Source organism: Oncorhynchus masou, unplaced genomic scaffold (genome assembly GCF_036934945.1).
Source record: "Oncorhynchus masou masou isolate Uvic2021 unplaced genomic scaffold, UVic_Omas_1.1 unplaced_scaffold_2750, whole genome shotgun sequence".
Classification (NCBI taxonomy): Eukaryota; Metazoa; Chordata; class Actinopteri; order Salmoniformes; family Salmonidae; genus Oncorhynchus; species Oncorhynchus masou.
In genome coordinates, this window is record NW_027009182.1 from 44,404 (window position 1) to 52,046 (window position 7,643).

General features: G+C 45.4%; 1 pseudogene; it reads left to right on the plus strand.

Moving 5' to 3' along the window:
• LOC135533866 (insulin-like growth factor 1 receptor) overlaps window positions 1-7,178 on the plus strand; it is a 30,767-nt pseudogene extending 23,589 nt beyond the window's left edge.
• Window positions 7,179-7,643: the final 465 nt, after the last annotated feature.

Sequence of the window (7,643 nt, forward strand, 5' to 3'; positions counted from 1 at the left end):
AACCCAGTAATGTTGGTGGTGAGGATGATGACTGATCGTTGACATTGTATGGGGGGGTAACCCAGTAATGTTGGTGGTGAGGATGATGACTGATCGTTGACATTGTATGGGGGGGGGTAACCCAGTAATGTTGGTGGTGAGGATGAGGACTGATCGTTGACATTGTATGGGGGGTAGTAATGTTGGTGATGAGGATGATGACTGATCGTTGACATTGTATGGGGGGGTAACCCAGTAATGTTGGTGGTGAGGATGACTGATCGTTGACATTGTATGGGGGGGGGGGGGTAACCCAGTAATGTTGGTGGTGAGGATGAGGACTGATCGTTGACATTGTATGGGGGGGTTAACCCAGTAATGTTGGTGGTGAGGATGATGACTGATCGTTGACATTGTATGGGGGGGGGGGGGGGGGTAACTCAGTAATGTTGGTGGTGAGGATGACTGATCGTTGACATTGTATGGGGGGGTTAACCCAGTAATGTTGGTGGTGAGGATGATGACTGATCGTTGACATTGTATGGGGGGGTTAACCCAGTAATGTTGGTGGTGAGGATGATGACTGATCGTTGACATTGTATGGGGGGGGTAACTCAGTAATGTTGGTGGTGAGGATGATGACTGATCAGTGACATTGTATGGGGGGGGTAACCCTGTAATGTTGGTGGTGAGGATGATGACTGATCGTTGACATTATGGGGGGGGTAACTCAGTAATGTTGGTGATGAAGAAGATGACTGATCGTTGACATTGTGGGGGTAACCCTGTAATGTTGGTGGTGAGGATGATGACTGATCGTTGACATTGTATGGGGGGGGGGGGGGGGTAACCCTGTAATGTTGGTGGTGAGGATGATGACTGATCGTTGACATTGTATGGGGGGTAACCCAGTAATGTTGGTGGTGAGGATGATGACTGATCGTTGACATTGTATGGGGGTAACTCAGTAATGTTGGTGGTGAGGATGATGACTGATCGTTGACATTGTGATGGGGGGGGGGGTAACTCAGTAATGTTGGTGGTGAGGATGATGACTGATCGTTGACATTGTATGGGGGGGGGGGGGTAACCCAGTAATGTTGGTGTGATGCAGGACAGCTGCTCAGTGGAGAGTTAGCAAACTACCTGCAGCCGTGTTGTAGAAGCAGGAGTCTTAACAGCGTGTTTCTCTGTCTGTCCAGTCAGAGAAGCATGAGTGTGTGTCTCGCCAGCTGTATCGAGAGCAGCATGGTGCCAGGCTCAGTAACCTTGGACCTGGTAACTACTCTGCCCGGGTCAGAGCCACCTCCCTGGCTGGCAACGGATCCTGGACTGAACCCATCTCCTTCTATGTGGTACAGGCCCAACGTAAGATCTCATCATCATCCACTATTCAACACTACAGAACTACGTCTCTCATGGGGGAATTCACTGTCATACAACAGTAACACCTTATCACATGTTAGTTAGTTAACACCAGTGTGTATATAATACCTTATCACATGTTAGTTAACACCAGTGTGTATATAATACATTATCACATGTTAGTTAACACCAGTGTATATATAATACCTTATCACATGTTAGTTAGTTCGTTAGTTAGTTAACACCAGTGTGTATATAATACATTATCACATGTTAGTTAACACCAGTGTGTATATAATACATTATCACATGTTAGTTAGTTAACACCAGTGTATATATAATACATTATCACATGTTAGTTAGTTAACACCAGTGTGTATATAATACATTATCACATGTTTGTTAGTTAGTTAGTTAGTTAACACCAGTGTGTATATAATACATTATCACATGTTAGTTAGTTAGTTAGTTAGTTAACACCAGTGTGTATATAATACATTATCACATGTTAGTTAGTTAACACCAGTGTGTATGTAATACCTTATCACATGTTAGTTTTCACCAGTGTGTATTTAATGTGTCCACCAGGTTAGTTAGTTAACACCAGTGTGTGTTTAATGGGTCTCTCCTTGTCCAACAGGTTATGAGAACTCTCTCTACATCATGATCTTTGTTCCCATGGTAGCAGTCCTGATCATCTGTCTCCTAGCCACGTTCACCATCATCAACAGGAAGAAGTGAGTCTGTCTGTCTGTCTGCAAGGTTCTTTAGTAAATGACAGGCAGTCTCTAGGTAGTGAGTGGTGAGCTGTCATTTATCTGGAAGGTTCTTTAGTAAATGACAGGCAGTCTCTAGGTAGTGAGAGGTGAGCTGTCATTTATCTGTAAGGTTCTTTAGTAAATGACAGGCAGTCTCTAGGTAGTGAGTGGTGAGCTGTCATTTATCTGGAAGGTTCTTTAGTAAATGACAGGCAGTCTCTAGGTAGTGAGTGGTGAGCTGTCATTTATCTGGAAGGTTCTTTAGTAAATGACAGGCAGTCTCTAGGTAGTGAGTGGTGAGCTGTCATTTATCTGGAAGGTTCTTTAGTAAATGACAGGCAGTCTCTAGGTAGTGAGTGGTGAGCTGTCATTTATCTGGAAGGTTCTTTAGTAAATGACAGGCAGTCTCTAGGTAGTGAGTGGTGAGCTGTCATTTATCTGGAAGGTTCTTTAGTAAATGACAGGCAGTCTCTAGGTAGTGAGTGGTGAGCTGTCATTTATCTGGAAGGTTCTTTAGTAAATGACAGGCAGTCTCTAGGTAGTGAGTGGTGAGCTGTCATTTATCTGGAAGGTTCTTTAGTAAATGACAGGCAGTCTCTAGGTAGTGAGTGGTGAGCTGTCATTTATCTGGAAGGTTCTTTAGTAAATGACAGGCAGTCTCTAGGTAGTGAGTGGTGAGCTGTCATTTATCTGGAAGGTTCTTTAGTAAATGACAGGCAGTCTCTAGGTAGTGAGTGGTGAGCTGTCATTTATCTGGAAGGTTCTTTAGTAAATGACAGGCAGTCTCTAGGTAGTGAGAGGTGAGCTGTCATTTATCTGTAAGGTTCTTTAGTAAATGACAGGCAGTCTCTAGGTAGTGAGTGGTGAGCTGTCATTTATCTGGAAGGTTCTTTAGTAAATGACAGGCAGTCTCTAGGTAGTGAGTGGTGAGCTGTCATTTATCTGGAAGGTTCTTTAGTAAATGACAGGCAGTCTCTAGGTAGTGAGTGGTGAGCTGTCATTTATCTGGAAGGTTCTTTAGTAAATGACAGGCAGTCTCTAGGTAGTGAGTGGTGAGCTGTCATTTATCTGGAAGGTTCTTTAGTAAATGACAGGCAGTCTCTAGGTAGTGAGTGGTGAGCTGTCATTTATCTGGAAGGTTCTTTAGTAAATGACAGGCAGTCTCTAGGTAGTGAGTGGTGAGCTGTCATTTATCTGGAAGGTTCTTTAGTAAATGACAGGCAGTCTCTAGGTAGTGAGTGGTGAGCTGTCATTTATCTGGAAGGTTCTTTAGTAAATGACAGGCAGTCTCTAGGTAGTGAGTGGTGAGCTGTCATTTATCTGGAAGGTTCTTTAGTAAATGACAGGCAGTCTCTAGGTAGTGAGTGGTGAGCTGTCATTTATCTGGAAGGTTCTTTAGTAAATGACAGGCAGTCTCTAGGTAGTGAGTGGTGAGCTGTCATTTATCTGGAAGGTTCTTTAGTAAATGACAGGCAGTCTCTAGGTAGTGAGTGGTGAGCTGTCATTTATCTGGAAGGTTCTTTAGTAAATGACAGGCAGTCTCTAGGTAGGGAGTGGTGAGCTGTCATTTATCTGGAAGGTTCTTTAGTAAATGACAGGCAGTCTCTAGGTAGTGAGTGGTGAGCTGTCATTTATCTGCAAGGTTCTTTAGTAAATGACAGGCAGTCTCTAGGTAGAGTGGTGAGCTGTCATTTATCTGGAAGGTTCTTTAGTAAATGACAGGCAGTCTCTAGGTAGTGAGTGGTGAGCTGTCATTTATCTGGAAGGTTCTTTAGTAAATGACAGGCAGTCTCTAGGTAGTGAGTGGTGAGCTGTCATTTATCTGGAAGGTTCTTTAGTAAATGACAGGCAGTCTCTAGGTAGTGAGAGGTGAGCTGTCATTTATCTGGAAGGTTCTTTAGTAAATGACAGGCAGTCTCTAGGTAGTGAGTGGTGAGCTGTCATTTATCTGGAAGGTTCTTTAGTAAATGACAGGCAGTCTCTAGGTAGTGAGTGGTGAGCTGTCATTTATCTGGAAGGTTCTTTAGTAAATGACAGGCTGTCTCTAGGTAGTGAGAGTTGAGCTGTCATTATATAGTGCACTACTTAAGAACAGAGACTTCTGGCACCCTATTCCCTATATAGTGTACTACTTTAGACCAGAGCCCTATGGCACCCTATTCCCTATATAGTGCACTACTCTATGCCAGAGCCCTATGGCACCCTATTCCCTATACAATGCACTACTTTAGACCAGACCCCACATAGCAGTGCATATGGGGAATAGGGTGCCGTTTGGGATGCTGTTTAACTCTGCTAACCGTGTGTGTGTGTGTGTGTGTGTGTGTGTGTGTGTGTGTGTGTCTACAGGAACAGTGACAGACTGGGGAATGGAGTTCTGTACGCTTCAGTCAACCCTGAATACTTCAGCGCTGCAGAGAGTAAGTACCTGTAGTGACCACATCACCTGACAGAGAGGAAGTACCTGTAGTGACCACATCACCTGACAGAGAGGAAGTACCTGTAGTGACCACATCACCTGACAGAGAGGAAGTACCTGTAGTGACCACATCACCTGATAGAGACAGAGAGGAAGTACCTGTAGTGACCATATCACCTGACAGAGAGGAAGTACCTGTAGTGACCACATCACCTGATAGAGACAGAGAGGAAGTACCTGTAGTGACCACATCACCTGATAGAGACAGAGAGTAAGTACCTGTAGTGACCACATCACCTGATAGAGACAGAGAGGAAGTACCTGTAGTGACCACATCACCTGACAGAGAGGAAGTACCTGTAGTGACCACATCACCTGATAGAGACAGAGAGGAAGTACCTGTAGTGACCATATCACCTGACAGAGAGGAAGTACCTGTAGTGACCATATCACCTGATAGAGACAGAGAGGAAGTACCTGTAGTGACCATATCACCTGATAGAGACAGAGAGGAAGTACCTGTAGTGACCATATCACCTGATAGAGACAGAGAGGAAGTACCTGTAGTGACCATATCACCTGACAGAGAGGAAGTACCTGTAGTGACCACATCACCTGATAGAGACAGAGAGGAAGTACCTGTAGTGACCATATCACCTGACAGAGAGGAAGTACCTGTAGTGACCACATCACCTGACAGAGAGGATGTACCTGTAGTGACTATATCACCTGACAGAGAGGAAGTACCTGTAGTGACCATATCACCTGACAGAGAGTAAGTACCTGTAGTGACCACATCACCTGATAGAGACAGAGAGGAAGTACCTGTAGTGACCACATCACCTGATAGAGACAGAGAGGAAGTACCTGTAGTGACCATGTCACCTGATAGAGACAGAGAGTAAGTACCTGTAGTGACCATATCACCTGACAGAGACAGAGAGGAAGTACCTGTAGTGACCACATCACCTGATAGAGACAGAGAGGAAGTACCTGTAGTGACCATATCACCTGATAGAGACAGAGAGGAAGTACCTGTAGTGACCATATCACCTGACAGAGACAGAGAGGAAGTACCTGTAGTGACATATCACCTGATAGAGACAGAGGAAGTACCTGTAGTGACCATATCACCTGATAGAGACAGAGGAAGTACCTGCTTAGTGACCATATCACCTGATAGAGACAGAGGAAGTACCTGTAGTGACCACATCACCTGATAGAGACAGAGAGAAGCATTTGTAGTGACCACATCACCTGATAGAGACAGAGGAAGTACCTGTAGTGACATATCACCTGATAGAGGAGGAAGTACCTGTAGTGACCATATCACCTGATAGAGACAGAGAGGAAGTACCTGTAGTGACCATGTCACCTGACAGAGACAGAGAGGAAGTACCTGTAGTGACCATGTCACCTGATAGAGACAGAGAGGAAGTACCTGTAGTGACCATGTCACCTGATAGAGACAGAGAGGAAGTACCTGTAGTGACCACATCACCTGACAGAGAGGAAGTACCTGTAGTGACATATCACCTGATAGAGACAGAGAGGAAGTACCTGTAGTGACATATCACCTGACAGAGAGGAAGTACCTGTAGTGACATATCACCTGATAGAGACAGAGAGGAAATACCTGTAGTGACCATATCACCTGATAGAGACAGAGAAGAAGTACCTGTAGTGACCATATCACCTGATAGAGACAGAGAGGAAGTACCTGTAGTGACCACATCACCTGATAGAGACAGAGAGGAAGTACCTGTAGTGACATATCACCTGATAGAGAGGATGTACCTGTAGTGACCATATCACCTGATAGAGACAGAGAGGAAGTACCTGTAGTGACCATGTCACCTGATAGAGACAGAGAGGAAGTACCTGTAGTGACCACATCACCTGATAGAGACAGAGAGGAAGTACCTGTAGTGACATATCACCTGATAGAGACAGAGAGGAAGTACCTGTAGTGACCACATCACCTGACAGAGAGGAAGTCCTGGGTCCTGTGTGGCTCAGTCGGTAGAGCATGGCGCTTGCAACGCCAAGCGTCGTGGGTTCGATTCCCGCTGGGACCACCCATATGTAAAAGTAGTGGCCCCAGCCGACTTGTAAGTCGCTTTGGACAAAAGCGTCTGCTAAATGGGATATATTATTATATTAAGGAAGTACCTGTAGTGACCATATCACCTGATAGAGACAGAGAGGAAGTACCTGTAGTGACCACATCACCTGACAGAGAGGAAGTACCTGTAGTGACCATATCACCTGATAGAGACAGAGAGGAAGTACCTGTAGTGACATATCACCTGATAGAGACAGAGAGGAAGTACCTGTAGTGACCATGTCACCTGATAGGTTGTCAGGGTCAGGCAGTGTGGTTCTATGATATAGTTGTCTGTTAACCCTCTCCTCTCCTCCAGTGTATATACCAGATGAATGGGAGGTGTTGAGGGAGAAGATCACGATGAACAGAGAGCTGGGTCAGGGGTCGTTTGGCATGGTGTACGAGGGCGTTGCTAAGGGAGTAGTCAAGGACGAGCCAGAGACCTGTGTGGCCATTAAGACGGTGAACGAGTCTGCCAGCATGAGAGAGAGAATAGAGTTCCTCAATGAAGCTTCTGTCATGAAGGAGTTCAACTGTCATCACGTGGTACGACACACACACACACACACACACACACACACACACACACACACACACAGCGTGGTACGACACACACAAACACACACACACACAGTGTGGTACGACACCGGACACACACACACACACACACACACAGTGTGGCACATTTAACATTTACATTTAAGTCATTTAGCAGACGCTCTTATCCAGAGCGACTTACACAGGACACACACATACACAGCGTGGTACGACACACACACACACACACACACAGTGTGGTACGACACAGGACACACATACACACACACACAGTGTGGTACGACACAGGATACACACACACAACACAGTGTGGTACGACACACACACACACACACACAATCACAGTGTGGTACGACACAGGATACACACACACAACACAGCGTGGTAGGACACAGGACACACACACACAGTGTGGTACGACACGAAAACACATCGGACAGATACATTGAGACATAAG